Source organism: Panthera onca, chromosome C1, assembly GCF_046562875.1.
Source record: "Panthera onca isolate mPanOnc1 chromosome C1, mPanOnc1 haplotype 2, whole genome shotgun sequence".
Taxonomy (NCBI): Eukaryota; Metazoa; Chordata; class Mammalia; order Carnivora; family Felidae; genus Panthera; species Panthera onca.
Genome location: NC_138346.1, coordinates 122858712 through 122873910, shown reverse-complemented (window position 1 = coordinate 122873910; position 15199 = coordinate 122858712). Strand labels below are relative to the sequence as shown.

Below are 15199 nucleotides of genomic sequence, written 5' to 3'. Positions count from 1 at the left end.
GCTTGTGACTGTGGGAGCCAGAGTTTGAGACCAGGCTGTCTGGTTCCAGAATGTTCTTAACCTTTGGATAGATGCGTCCATATTCGCATCACTGCTTTAAGAACACATGAACGAACTCGTCACCAATTTGGAGTTGTTCACCGTGGGCTAGGCTGGGTGCTGGCGATTTTTTTTAAAATAACGTGATTCTACTGAACTCTCAGCTGCAGGGCTGGAAAGGAGAGAATGCAGAGAGGATTGCCAGAGATGTCCGGCTTGTGCTCTGCAGCCATTCCGTAGCCCATTGGTTCTTTTTGTTCAGTCAGTCAGCACACAAAACCTGGGCCTTGAAACCATAGCGGTAGGCAGCCGACGCCCCCAGCCACCTCGGGCTCCCATTCTCAGAGTCTGCTTGTTCTTACTTTGCATATAGTTCTAACGTTTACTTACCGACTTCTGTACCTCAAACAAGTGCACAAGTAACACATTTCAAGTGAGAGCTGCTATAGGGAGGCATGTGAACATCAAGGAAAAGTGGTAGCCGGGAGTCATCAGCAGAGAGACTGGAACCACAAAAGCAGGTAGAACTCTTGCCTGTTGACAGTGACCCGTGTTCTGTGAGATATTCATCTGGCTGAAGCTCCATTGTAGCTAATTCAGCGAGCAGGCTTTGACTGTGTGGGTTTCTAGGCATGCTTCATTCACTGACGTGGAGAGTATCTTATAAATTGGTGCCGACCCTGCACCTTTTTATCAAGGGTCTGGTTACCGACCATAGAACCACCTGTGCTTTAGAAGAAATGATTCGCAGATTGCTTTTCAAACAGTGCAGGTTTATGGTCATGCATGATCGTAGCATTGCTGTGTTGAAAGGGGCTGTCGTGTCCCACCCCCAAAATTCACAGGTGGAAGTGAGAAACATGTCACTGGAGAGTGGCGAAGAGACCGTTTTTATTATAAAGTGGCAAGGAACTTGGCTGAACTGTGTTCATGTTCTGGTGTTCTGTGGCAGGGAGAACTTGTGAATGATGGAATTGGATTTCTAGCTGAGGAATTTTTTTAATAGTTTTTTTTTTTAATGTTTATTTACTTAGCATGCATGCCAGTGTGTAAGCAGGGGAGGGCAGAGAGAGAGAGAGGGAGAGAGAGGATCCCAAGCAGATGCTGCACTGTCAGTGCAGAGCCCGACCTGGGGCTCGATCTCATGAACTGTGAGATCATGACCTGAGCAGAAATGAAGAGTCAGGTGCTTCAACTGAGCCACCCAGGAGCCCCGATGTTTAGCTGAGAAAGGTGTTGAGGATGCAGCTTGGGTCCTCCTTAACTGCTTATAGTAAAATGTGACAAGGAGATGTGTTGCAGAAGGGAAAGGTCGTTAAGCAAAAGGGAATCCAAACTTGAAGGTTTGGAAAATTTTCAGCTTATTCATATAGCAAAAAATGATGAAGTGGATACTAAAGAGAACAATATCAAGGGTGTGGTCACACAACTGTTTGATGTTTTCTAAAGTTTGTTTGTTTGTCTGTTTATGAAATCTCTACACCCAATGTGGGGCTCGAACTCATGGCCCCGAGATCTAGAGTTGCGTGCTCTACCAACTGAGCCAGCCAAGCTCTGTTTGATTTAATCAGGAGTTGATCAGCCATTCCAGCAGAAGCCAAGAATAAAGATGGGAAGATGGGTTTGTCCCAGTAGTAACACTGTCACCTGGGACTAACGGATACAGAGAAGGGGGTGTAGAATGAAGGAAGGCTGAGAACATGTGTTATCCTCACGAATAGGGAGGAATGACCCCAAAGATGATCCAGAGATCATCGGGCTGCCACTCCCACTACAGGCCCAGGGACCAGGTTTCTTTCTCATTGGCTTCAGAGGTTGTGTCCCCCCACTTGGGGCCACTGCTGAGAGCTGCTTGGGCAGGGCCAGCCCTGAGCCCCAAGGACACCGTGTTGAACCAAAGAGGATTACCCTTAAGATCAAGATCTTAGGATCTAATGGAATTGGCCTTGCTAGGTTTTGGACTTGTCTGGGACCCATCAACCCTTTCCTCCAGTTTCTCCCTTTTGGAATGAGAATGCCTATCCTATCCCTATCTCATTAATATATTGGAAGCACATAAGTTGTCTGGTTCCACGGGTTCACAGCTGGAGTGGGATCTTTGCTTCACTGTAGGTTATACCTTGAGTCTCAGCACTTAGATGAGACTTTGCGCTTAGGGCTGGTGCCGGAATGAGTCAAGACCTTCTGGGCTGTTGGGATGGAATTGGCATATTTTGCATGGGAGAAGAACATCAATTTTAGGGGCCAGGGGTGGAATGTTATGGATTGAATTGTATCACCCAGAATTTATAGGTTGCAACTCTAAACCCTGTGTGGCTTTATTTAGAGAAGGGGTATCCGAAGAAGTCATTAAGGTTCAGTGAGGTCATAGATCTGATAAAACGCATGTTCTTATAAGAAGAGACACCAGAGAGCTTACACACACACACACACACACGCGCGCGCGCGCTCTCTCTCTCTCTCTTTCTCTCACCCCTGTGCTCACGGATCGAGGAACGGCCATGTGTAGATATCATGAGAAGGTTGTCATCTGTAAGCCAGGAAAAGGGCTCTCACCAGAAACTGAATCGGCCAAACCTTGGTCTTGGACATCTGGGCTTCTGAACTCCAAGAAAATAAGTTTCTGTTGTTTAAGCCACTCAGTCTATGGTATTTTGTTATGGCAGCCCGAGCTAAGACGGGAACATGACACAGTGGTGACTCTTGAGCCCAGAGCCCCAGGAAACCATGGGATCAATGAGCGCAGTTCAACCCTGATGAAACAGAGCTCATATTGTCCCTTCTCCGGCTCACGCCTGCGTCCTCACAGCTCGAGTGGGAGCCTTGCTTCTCTCGAATTCACTTGGGTTTTCTAGTTAGAAGTGAGAAAGCAAGAGTCTCGGGGAGATTAAGGTTATTCCAGTAATTCCAGGGCAGATCTACCTCCCCTTGAAATCCTAGGTCTGTGATCCTGGGTCAAGCGATAGCCAAGCTGGTAATTACACCGCCAATCAGATTTGACCGTCCCGCTGAGCTGTGGGCCTTCCCTCTCACATTCAAGACTGGCATCAACGGGTTTGGTTAGGACCCAGCACCATTGGCTGCAAAGCTGGGGAGTGTTTTTAAATGACCACCGGGGATTTTGGTTCATGTCATTTATGATCATGGTTTCGTACACAGTTTTCATTTTTAGAGAGGTGTGTTTTGTTTAACTGCTTTTCATCGAAGACGTTTGCCAGTCCCCTAAAAAAGCAAAGGATAAAAACGAGTAAAAGCTGAGGAGTAGAGTGGAAAGGTTTTTGCTCGGATCTGTGTTGCTGTGGGAGAATTGTGAGGGCTGCCGTTTGCGGTTTGGCCCGGGGGTGCCTGTTCGAAGTGGCTGTAATGAGGGTGTGAGACGCTGGACACTGCAGCCCTGTGTTTGGACAGCTGCCTCTTGGCAGTGGCCACAGCTGGGAAGGCTTCCCTCGCACAGTGTCTGCCCGTAAGCCCTGCTCCGAGCCCCCGAGGGGCCAACCCTCACAGAGTGCAGCCACCGAATGGCCAAGGAGCCCGTGGATGCAGAACTGGTCTAGATGGCCTTCCCGTGGGGCCACAGGTGGCTAGGACATGCCAACACACAAGAAGGCGGATGGACAGGTGTCTGCATTCCCTGTCCTGCAGAGCCACTGCCCGGCTCCGCTCTGTGCCTGTTTTGGCTCCGTCTCTGCCGGCAGAGATCTAGTGGGCCAGGCTGATGGCCCTCAGAATTCCCGACTTTTCATGCTCTGCTCCCGTGGTTCTTCCCAAGGCCAGAGGTACTGAGGCTGAGAAATGGGAGGCTGGCTAAGAGAATGCCAGTCAGGCATCCCAGGTGGGTCTGGAGGTACCGTAGTTCCTATCTAAATCTCTGTCTTAGCCCCAAGCAGGCAGTTGTCTTTGATGTTTATCTGGTGTGATTCAGCTCAGTAATTTGAAACGTTGAGAAAGCTGAATTTCCATCCCAGGCAGGGCCGGCAGGTGCGGCCCAAATTGGACCATGCAGGGAGGTGGCGGTATGATGGGGTCGGTGCCCTGTCCCGGAAGCAGGGCTGCGGACTCTTCGGGCAGACCGTGGCAATAGCCAAACCTGCCGCTTACAGGGAGGCGTGTCTCAGATTTGCCAGCATTTCTGCTTCGGGAAGGGCCGCCAAGGGGACAGCCCACCATGACGGGATCACCTCCGAAGGAGGTCTCAAGTGTTGACGCCACACTCAGAACCGCCCGCCCCGTGGATCATGGCATCGTGGCCTAAAAGGGCAACACGCGGGACAGCGTTTTGTTGTCTGGCTCCTGAGACCAGAAGAACCAGGCCGGTGCATGTAGCCGTGAGCTACCTCTCGTCCTCCCAGACTCCTCCCAGGGAGAGAGAGCGTGGTCTCTGCACATGTTCTCAGTGTGGTCTGCCTGACATTCGGGAGGGTATTTTCCAGGGTGATCGTTTGTTAAGAGGGGGGACGTAAAGTGCAGAGAGAAGGGCCCTGGTGCTCCCCCAGACTGCACTTTGGAGGCCATTCCTTGGTGACCAACCCCCTTTGAGCTGCTCCCGGCCTCTAGTGTCTCTGCCTCCTGATGGGGAGCCCCTACAGGGCTTGTGTGCAGCCCCATTTGGTGCCTACGCCAGGGACACTTTCCAACCCATAAATATTGATTCAGAGAACTAGGTTTCTGCAGCTTCCGTGTGGCTGGGGAGCCCGCAGGCCGGGGTCCCCCCCGGGAATCCACGCAGCCTGGAAGGGAGCCTCCCTGGGCCGCGCCAGCGGGACAGGGCCCCAGCTGTGGGGCCTCCGTCAAGGTCGGCACTCTGCCTCCCATCCCAGGATCTCAGGCAGCAATATGTGTCGCACCTGGCCCATTGTGACAGAGTCCCTGAAAATCCAGGCTTGTGCCCAACTCTTTCTACTGTCCAGTCCAGGTCTGTCAGTAAACACAAGCCGTTTCCCATTTTTTCCCCTCCCTGTCCTCAAGTTCCAAGGTGATCATTGCCTGTTCCCTGTGTGGGATTCGTGTAAGCCACATCCCCAAAGGCAGTCTCGAGACAAACATTTTAATTAAAAGGCAGGAGGGCCCAGAGATGCAAACGCTCTTGTGCGCGGTTCCCAGGAGAGGTGGCAGCGGCATTGAGGGGCTAATTATGCTCTCGTCTCTGGGACTCGGCATGAACATTGCTGCACCTTGTCCTGACTCCTGGTCACCCCAAAGTCACTTTATCTCTACGTCCAGGCCAACAGCGAAGGCCACGCATCCAGGCTGCGGCCTTGCTGACTCTTGTGGGGAAAAGTTAGTCAGATAGAACTGAGCCCATCTGCCGGCTCGCCCACACTGGGAGTTGTCCCAGAAAGTCGAACCATTTTAGCGTTTTCTCAAAGACCCCGGGTTCAGGCCTAAAAAGCCGCCGCCGGATCAGGCACACCTCTAAGAGTAGTAGGAGAGAGGGAGGCCTTGGTTACTGTTAGCATCCTCTGGATCTTCCTGGCTGGCTCTCCCTCTCTCCTACCCACACACTCCCTCTCTGTCGCGCTGTCCCCCCTCACCGTCTCCGACCTTTGCCATCCTCTCAGCCTGGCCCTGCTCTTTCCCTGTCTCCATCCGTCTTGCCCTAAATACAGATGTGTTCACTTCCTAAAGCTGCGGTGGGACCACAGACTGGGTGGTTTAAAACAGTTTTCTCTGTCTGTTCTGGAGGCTGGGAGTCTCAAATCTAGGTCCTGGCAGGGCCGGGCTCCGTCTGAATCCTTCCTGGTCTTCCTGGCTTCTGCTGGCCGTCCTTGGCACTCCTTGGTTTGCGTCCATGTCAGCACAGTCTCTGCTCTGTCATCACGTGGCGCTTTCTGTGTGTGTCCCCTTTTCTTTATAAAGATACCAGTAGGACCTTAACTCACTGTAATTACATCTGCAGGGATCCCATCGTGAGGTCCTGGGTACACACGTGGATTTGGGGAGACACTTCACCCCACCAACAGGGTCTCAAAGCTGTTCTGTGACTCAGCAGGGTGGCCCTGTCGCTGTTACTGTAGTTGTTTGGGAGGGTTGCTTCACACCAGCCTGCTTTGCCCACACCCCTTCCTCTGCCTGGAATTCACCTTACAGCCCGTTGTCCGCACGGCGTGGCCATCATCCGTCATTTAACGCTTAGAAACTCCGCTTCACCTCCGCCGCAGATCTTCACCTGAAACCCTCCACCCCTCCCCTGGTCACAGGTTCTGTCACAGTCCGTGGGTCACCACCGACGGGAGCTTAAGTCTCTTAAGGTTCTTTTCACATCTGTTTCCAGGTCCTTGGGATCTAGCGGGTGCTCCTAATTCATACTAGCCTGTGAATGGTGTTGGAGAGACTGGTTGTTAGGATTTTTTTGAGTGTCAGCATCCTTAGCTGGCTAGTAGAGTAATGAGTACTTGCCCTGAAAGCAAGCCCTTGCGGATTTTGCTGTGACTGGAACCCTGCCTCTTCAGTGCCTTCCTGTCGGCACACACCGAGGTAACCAGATTAATGGCAGCTGTCATTTACGTGGGGCACTAACATATAAGAAATGCTTCCACGTTTTTCACACATGAAGAAAGCTGTTTTTGTTGACAGAGCTAAAGGGAGCAGATGAGTATTTAAAAAGAAGTGGCTAGGGGCACCTGGGTGGCTCAGTCAGTTAAATGTCTGACTTCAGCTCAAGCCACGATCTCACGGTTCGTGAGTTCAAGCCCCGCATCAGGCTCTGTGCTGATGGCTCGGAGCCTGGAGCCTGCTTCAGATTCTGTGTCTCCCTCTCTCTCTGCCTCTCCCCTGCTCATGCTCTCTCTCTTTTTCTCAAAAAATAAATACACATTAAAAAAAAATTTAATGGGCACCTGGGTGGCTCAGTCAGTTAAGTATCCAACTTCAGCTCAGGTCATGATCTCACGGTTTGTGAGTTCAAGCCCCGCATCAGGCTCTGGGCTGACAGCTCAGAGCCTGGAGCCTGCTTCAGATTCTGTGTCTCCCTCTCTCTCTGCCCCTCCCCTGCTCACTCACTCTCTCTCTCTCAAAAATAAAAAAACGTGAAAAAAAATTTTTTTTAATTTAGAAAGAACTGGCTAAAACCTGCCTGAGGCCTCCCCACCTGGCCCTGTCAGGGGAGGGCCTTTCTAGCTGCCCGGAGAGACATTAAAGCCTATAAAGCGCGAGGATCTCAGACTGGCTGAGCTCTAAAATCTGAATATTTCTGATTTTAATAGCATGTCTTAATTTAATTACAGAAGCCACAACCAAATCGAAGGAAAAGCGAACACAACAGGGAGCTCTCTGTGTGTGCATGCGTATGTGTGCATATTTGCATACACGCGTTTCTAGGCCTCGGTGCCCTTATTTGCGCAGGAAGAGAGTTAAAGGGGGGGAAGTTTATGGCCACAATTGTTTCCTTCAAATATTTGATGAGCTTTCACAAGAAAGGAGGGTTTGGGTGCAGAAGGAAGCGGTGGCAGGACCCCTGGGTAGAACTTAGAGGAAGGTCATTTCAAGTGAGAGAGAACTTTCTTTTCACGGAGAGGCTAGTTGCCATCCGGGGCGCCATAAAGAGAATCGGTATGTGGATTGGGAGTTTGACCTAGACGGACTCAGATTTCTTTGCTTCTTGTGTCTCTGCCTGGGTGAGCATTAAGGTTCTCTTCCTTCTGCGAAGAGTAACATTTTGTGATTCAGGGGCAGGGAAGCTTAGGTCATGCTTTCACCAGAGACGCACGAAGAATCGAGCCAGCAGCCAGCCTCAGCCCTTTGCTGCCAGATGCTCATTGCCCTTAGGAGCGGGACCGTTTGCATTCCATGGCCGCGTGCAGTTCACAGATGCTTTTCCTGCCCTTCCTTCGTTTGCTCTTTGGGACATCTGCACGCAGCCCTAGGTGCTCTCTGGCGTCTCGGCTCCGGGGACCGAGAAACAGGCCCCGGAAGGGAAGGGACTGTACAGAGCTACAGGGCCGCGGGAGCAGATTTGGGGTCTAGGCCTTCTGACTCTGAGGCTGCTCCTCGTCCACAGCGTGTATCATGGGTGCCTCCCGGGAGCAGGGCCCGGTTTGCAGGAGGCTGGGGTTGGCAGGAGACGCTGTGTAAAAACAGGCGGTAGCGCAACTCTAGGGTCTGAGGCAGTAAGGAAAGCTGTGCAGAGGGGATGTGTCCTGGCTTATTTCCTGTGGCAGCGCCCTGTGGCCTTGCTTCGGGCCAGGTACTTCGGAATGTAGTATCTCATTTAATCTTTCGAACGTACCTGAAGGGGCGCCTAGGTGGCTCAGTCAGTTGAGCGTCCAAGTCTTGATTTTGACTCAGGTCATGAGCTCACGGTTTGTGAGTTCGAGCCCTGCGTTGGGCTCGCAGCCTCACTGGGATTCTCTCTCTCTGCCCCACCGCCACTTGTGCGTGTGCGCGCCCTCTCTCTCTTCCTCAAAATAAACTGTACAAAGATTTTTATTTTCATTTATTTTAGAGAGAGAGAGCACACAAGCTGGGGAGAGGGGCAGAGGGAGGGAGAGAGAGAGAGAGAGAGAGAGAGCGCCTTTAGCAGGCTCTGTGTTCAGTGCAGAGCCTGATGCCAGGCTCAATCCTATGACTCTGGGATCATGACCTGAGGTAAAATCAAGAGTCAAATGCTCAACTGACTGAGCCACCCAGGTGCCCCTAAATAAATATACTTTAAAAAAAAAATACACCTAAACCAGGCAAGCAAGCAACTCCTCCTTGAGAGCAAGAAGGTAGAGGTCTCTGGTTTTTCTCCCAACCTAAATGCCAGCTGACCTTAAAGTCTTGGAAAGCCATAGAATTTGTATTTGTCTCCATTGATATTTAAGCTCAGGAGTTAAGTACAGGTGTCACCAGACTCCAGTCAGATCCTGGCGTATTTGGATCTTGCCCTCTGTCCCTGGAATTAAAAAAAATTTTTTTTTTATGTTTATTTATTTTTGAGAGAGAGAGAGAGAGAGCGCAAGAGCGAGCATGGGGAGGGGCAGAGAGAGAGGGAAACAGAATTCGAAGCAGGCTTCAGTCTCTGAGCTGCAGCACAGAGCCCAATGAGGGGCTCGAACTCACAGACCACGAGATCATGACCTGAGCCGAATTTGGACGCTATTTATTTTTGAGAGAGAGAGAGAGAGAGAGAGAGAGAGAGAGAGAGAGAGAATGGGGGAGGGGCAGAGAGAGAGGGAAACATAATTGGAAGCAGGCTCCAGGCTCTGAGCTGTTAGCACAGAGCCCGACATGGGGCTCGAACTCACAGACCGCGAGGTTATGACCTGAGCCGAAGTTGGACGCTTCACTGACTGAACCACCCAGGCGCCTCTGGAATTTCATTTCTTTTCTTTTCTTTTCTTTTCTTTTCTTTTCTTTTCTTTTCTTTTCTTTCCTCTCCTCTCCCCTCCCCTCCCCTCCCCTCCCCTCCCCTCCCCTCCCCTTTCCCCTTCTCTTCTTTTTTTTCTTTTTTCTTTTCTTTTCTTTTCTTTTCTTTTCTTTTCTTTTCTTTTCCCAGTTTTTTTAATGTTTATTATTTCTGAGAAGGAGGGAGAGAGCAGGGGAGGAGCAGAGAGGCAGACAGAGGATCCACAGCGGGCTCTGTGCTGACAGCAGAGAGCCCAGTGTGGGGCTCGAACCCAGGAAGTTCAAGGTCAGAGAATAAGCAATAGAGCCGAGAGTCGTGCTGTCTGGGGCCAAAGCCCGGTACCAGCTGCTCTGTGCACACAGTTTCCCACAGCAGAGATGCGGAGAACAGTAGCAAGCGTAGCTGTGTAGGACATTGATTTGGTTTGGGTTTGGGCCTTCAGAGTTCATCTTTCAAAAATGTCTTTCAGGTTCTTAGGAACTAAAGCACGAACTCTGCTCCCAGGTGTTTGTCTCTGCCGCAGTGCACGGGCAGGGCGAGCCCCTTGTCTCTGTTCCCACGGCAGTCGTAACAGACGCCAAAGGCCATGACACGTCTCATTCCACCGTCTTTGTCCTGAAAAGAAAGTGGGCCAGTAAGGCAACATTGTCAGTAGTGAGTTTCACATTTAAAAGTGGCTGTCGAGGGGCGCCTGGGTGGCTCAGTCCGTCAAGCGTGCGACTCTTGATCTCGGCTCAGGTCATGGCCTCACGGTTCCTGAGTTCGAGCCCCACATCGGGCTCTGCGCTGACAGGGCGGAGACTGCTTGGGATTCTGTCTTTCCTTCTCTCTGCCCCTCCCCCACTAATGCTGTTTCTCTCTCTCTCTCTCTCTCTCTCTCTCTTTCAAAATAAAAATAAAAAATTTTTAAAAAGGTAAATAAAGGTGGCTGTTGAATTGCCTCAGACGTGTGTGCTGACCCGTTGCGGGCCTGCCTTTCCCACGAGTTCAAGTTTGGGTCAGCCTGGGCCAAGCAGAGTAGAGGGGTGTGCTTTCGCTCTGGCAATGATGTCGGCTCTTCTGACCCTAAATATTCCATCGTCCGTGTGGTCTGTCACATACCTGGCATTCCTGTCCGTGTCTTTACGTGCAGGTTCAAGGGAATTTCTGTTACAGTTCTGCCTATCACCGTGCTGTTTTCCACAAATCCGTGTGGTCTGTGAGCAGTTATTTCCCTGGATCGTGATGCAGGGGTGTGTGTTGGAACACGATATTGATTGAGCTCAGCCTTCTCTATCTTGCGGGGGGGTGGTCCTTGCCGTGGGTTTTGGGTGAGGCCATGTCTATAATCTGTACGTCAGGCTCCACCTGCCTATAATACGGGGTTTCTGCATGAGGGTTGTTTAGTCAGATTACTAGTTCTCGGAATATGACGGCGATAAGAGAGATGGCAGGTTTCTCACCAACTTGATTGTTCTTGCCCCCACTCCGTCCCCAGAGACGGTCCGGTCTGGAGACTGGGACTAGTTGAAAGATTCGCTTTTCTCCATCTCTGAGGCCCTTTTTGCCTTGGAAACCCCATGGTTTTATGAAATGCATGCTCTGGACTGATCGTATGCCTATTGGGATTCTGGGGTTTCCTGCAGGAGCAAGTTGAGCCAGTGAGTAGTATGTACTTGGGGGAAGTCATAGGAGGTGTCCCTTGCACACTGGGGACTTTGATGGCCTTGCTGAAGAGGGAGAGTAGCACGCTTGAAAACCTCACAGGTCCTGTGTGGTGGCTGTTGATGCTGTGCGTTTTAGGGACAGATCAGTGGTGACCAGAGAGTTAGAAAAGGCTTCCTAAAAGAAATTGGGCCTGCTTTGGCCTTGGAAGACCCCAAGTTTGGAAGATGGTGAAGGACAGAGGCTCGGAAAGATACTGAACCTTGACAATGGCCAAGGACAAGGGTGTTCCTGCATCCTGGCATTGTAGGCCATGGCTGAGGCCAGCACTGGTGCCCTGCAGGATGTCCCCTCGGTGGCTGCTGAATTGCTCTTTTACTGGAAGCTAAATGCCATATTAGTAGCATGTCACTTTTAACCTACAGTCAGTTGTCGGACAAACTCAGTCCACGGCATGAATCAGGATCCAGAATAGACATGAAAAAGACCTTAGACTTTGGATTGAAATAGACCTCAGACTCATGTGCCATAGCGGATGACACTTAGCTGGAGCAGAGTTCCTCACCTGGGTCTGCCAAAGCCCTTTTCCCTATTTATACCCAGGCTGAGGATGTATGAGAATAGAAAGATGATTGCCAGAGGCGGGTAGGGAGATAGCACCTAGGAAGGAATCTGATAGCCACAGTGAAGGCGAGTATGTGAAGAGATGTGAAGAAACAGCCTTGAGTACCCAGCATGGGGCGTGGGGACAGGTGGCCTTTGTCTCCTGTGGGGTCTGACATTTTCACGGGGCTCTGTACGTGGCACAGCTCATAATTAACACATGAAACATTCATCCTGAGTCACCAACAAGGCTTAAGTCACGTGTAGGTTACTGTCTTTAAAAAGGTGAAAAAAGGCATATTGAATTTTTTTTTAAAGTTTGTTTGTTTTGAGAGAGAGCACATGAGCAGGGGAGGGGCAGAGAGAGAAGGAGAGAGGGAGAACCCCAAGTAGGCTCTGCACTCAGCACACAGAGCCCAAGTGAGGTCACGACCTGAGCCGAAATCAGGACGCTTAACCGATTGACTGAGCCACCCAGGTGCCCCACATTTTAATCCAGATTTCGCAAACATTTAAAAAAGATTTTTTTTTAATGTTTATTTTTGAGAGAGAGAAATAGACAGTGAGTGAGCCTGAGCTGGGGAGGGGTGGAGAGAGAGGGAGACACAGAATCCGAAGCAGGCTCCAGGCTCTGAGCAGTCAGCACAGAGCCTGACGCGGGACTCGAACTCACGAACCTCAAGATCATGACCTGAGCCGAAGTCAGACACTTAACTGATTGAGCCACCCAGGCGCCCCACAAGCAGTTTTTTGAAGTTGGGACTTCAGTTATGTGTTATTTTTAGTTATGTGGAGCTTTCTGTACCCAGCATTGCTAGATCTGTTGAGTGGTGCACAGACGGTTTTCTATGGACGAGGCCATGCACCCCTCTTAGAGGCATTTCTAACCTTCCCAGGGGAGTCCCTCAGCTCCTGTGTCAGCTTGTCAGCCTGGAGTGGGGCTGGCCCGGTCCGTGGCTGCTCCTGGGAAACTCTGGTACCTCTGTGGAGGTGACAGTCCTGGGGAAGGCGAGCACTGCCTGACTTTTCCCCCTCATTCCGAACTGTTTTCCTGAGCAAAGGTTCTCGAGGACTCGGAGAGCCACACAGGTAATGTCAGCAGCTCCTTTCCCGGGTTCCCTGCCCCATCCCTGCGCGCTCCCCAGGGCCGCCTGGGCTTTGGCGTAAGTGGGCTTCGAGGGAGGCTTGTGGACTTGCCCGGTTTGGAGAGTGTCTGCCCGCAGCCCTGTGCCAGAAGGAGGCAGGGCGTGGGGTGGGCACCCCGGCAAGCGAAGCCGTGCTGGAGCTGCGCCTGGGCAGGACATCCCTTCTCCAGGCAGCACAGCACATTGTCTGTGGTTTCAGGGTAGAGAGGCTGGGAAATGGGGCCACCGGGCTCCCATCCAGCTTTCCCTCTCCTGCCTAGCAGGCCCTGACTGAGTTAGCGGGATCCCCTGGGCTCCTCTCTGCGGCCTGGCTGGACAGAAAAGCCAAACCCAGCAACCACAAGAGGGTTTGCTTTGACGACGGGCCTGAGAATAGCCTGTGAGTTGCCCTTTAAGTTTTAAGTTTTGATCAGGGAAATAACTTTCAGCTGGAATCCAGGAGCCTAGGGATGTTTTCACCTTTCACGTGCATATGGTAGTGTGGGAGGAAATATTTGCACGTCAGCGTGTCTGTGTGCATGAACTGAGACATTGTGTGTGCGGGGACTTCTGGTCTCACTGAGCCCGGAGCCTCTGGAGAGACAGTGCACGGGGAAGGGGGTGGGATGGGTGCTTATGAGGGCGGGTGTGTGTGTGTGTGTGTGTGTGTGCACGCGCATGCACGTGTGATCAGGCCGCAGAGAGTCTCTGGATGGAGGGGTGGGGGTGAAGAAGTTCTTGTCCCGCTTTGGAAAATACTAGAGACAGCCGTCAAGGAAGAGCCGGGTAGTTCTGAGCTGGAGAGCCACTGAGCAGACTTAAGACCTGTGACACAAAACCTCGGCTCAGGGACCCCTTGGCTTGCTCAGGGAGTCTGGACCTTCCCTGCACTCTTCCCTGTGCTCCCTCAACCCACACGTATTCCCGTCAGGTGTCACAGGGCTTGGGTTCTCTGTAGGGCTGGCTAATGAGCAGCCCCTTGCGTCCTGCCTTTGCATTCCCCGGGGCTGGGTAGACGGAGGCACTCAAATGTGGAAGGGATATTGAGCAGCCGTGTGACTGAATGACTAGGGCTTTCAAAACGCGCATTTGCTCGTAGGACTCTTACTTCCATTATACAGGGCTGGTCTCGCCAGATTCTCCCAGCCTCCCATGAGTGTGCCTGTCGAGGCTGATACTAAGCAGCAGCCGAGGGTAGACCATTGATTGACTGAAGCACTGTTGGGATATAAGTGGGATAGCTTTGCCATGGCCCTGCTATCAGGGAGGTTAGCTGATTGACTTCTGGATCGTTTTTAGACTCTGTGCCAAACAAGGGGAGCCGAGCTGGGGTTTGACAGAGTGTCCAGCTGATAGGTTAGGGGGCTGTGTTGTCTTTCTGTGAAGTGCACATCCCTGAGCCACTCAGAGAGTTACAGTGGCCATCCAGGAATGGAGGGCAACCCTGTCCTGGCACCTGGGCTATTGTAAGTGACCCTGGTAATCTCACCCACTTAGCAGGGGCTAGGAAGGAAAATAAGCAGGGCAAGATAAAAATAAATTTGTAGAGTTGGTGTCAGCACGTACACTGTCCCACAGGGGCCTCGTGTCACAAGGAAAGAGCATAGGCTGGAGGTTTGTAAATCCAGATTGGAGTTCCAGCTCTCCTGTGTGCCGATCAGAGATTTTTTTTTTTTTTTTAAGTTTATTTATTTATTTTGAGAGAGAGAGCACACGAGCAGCCGTGGAGCAGAGAGAGAGAGGGAGAGAGAGAGAATCCCAAGTAAGTTCTACACTGTCAGCACACAGCCCGACAGGGTTAGAACTCACAAACTGCAAGGTCATGACTTGAGCTGAAACCAGGAGTCCCATGCTCAACTGACCAAGCCACCCAGGTGTCCCTGGTCAGAGATTTTTGAATGACAGTTTTCTTACCTTGAATGGTTGTGGGAGTCAGACACGACGGTATGCGAAAATCAGTGCTGTATGAACCCAAGTTTTTCTTTGAGGTGGTGAGTGTCCTGACCAAGAGCAGGTTCTTCTGCCGCCAGTAGGGAGTGTGGACACCCTCCTTCCTCTGCCCCTGTACCTGTTGGCCTTAGCTCTTCCCTGCTGCTCTCCTAGGGGCCTGACCTTGGGCAGGGAGAGCCCGCTGCGTATGCCTCTCCTGAGGGCCAGAGACAGCAGAGGGCCAAGGGCAGAAGGCCTCGTAGACCAGGAAAGGTCAAGGTCTCAGCTAAGGGTTCAAGGGGTCTTGCTCCCTCTGAAACATGGAGCTCCAGCTGGCCTGGGGCAGATAGGATGGAACCCAGAGGAGGGATCGGGATTAACTAATATCTGCAGGCAGCATGCATTTATGTATTTATGTGTTTATATTTATTTATTTTATGAGAGAAACAGCACAAATAGGGGAGGGGCAGAGAGAGGGAGAGAAAGAGAATCCCAAGCAGGCCCTGCGCTGCCAGCCTGGCCACCCAGGCGCCCC

The 15199-nt window shown here is 51.6% G+C and overlaps 1 protein-coding gene across 1 annotated transcript in view; it reads left to right on the top strand.

Moving 5' to 3' along the window:
* The window catches only part of VANGL1 (VANGL planar cell polarity protein 1), a 54793-nt gene that overhangs the window by 24773 nt on the left and 14821 nt on the right, over positions 1–15199 (top strand). The gene's annotated exons all lie outside the window — the stretch shown is intronic.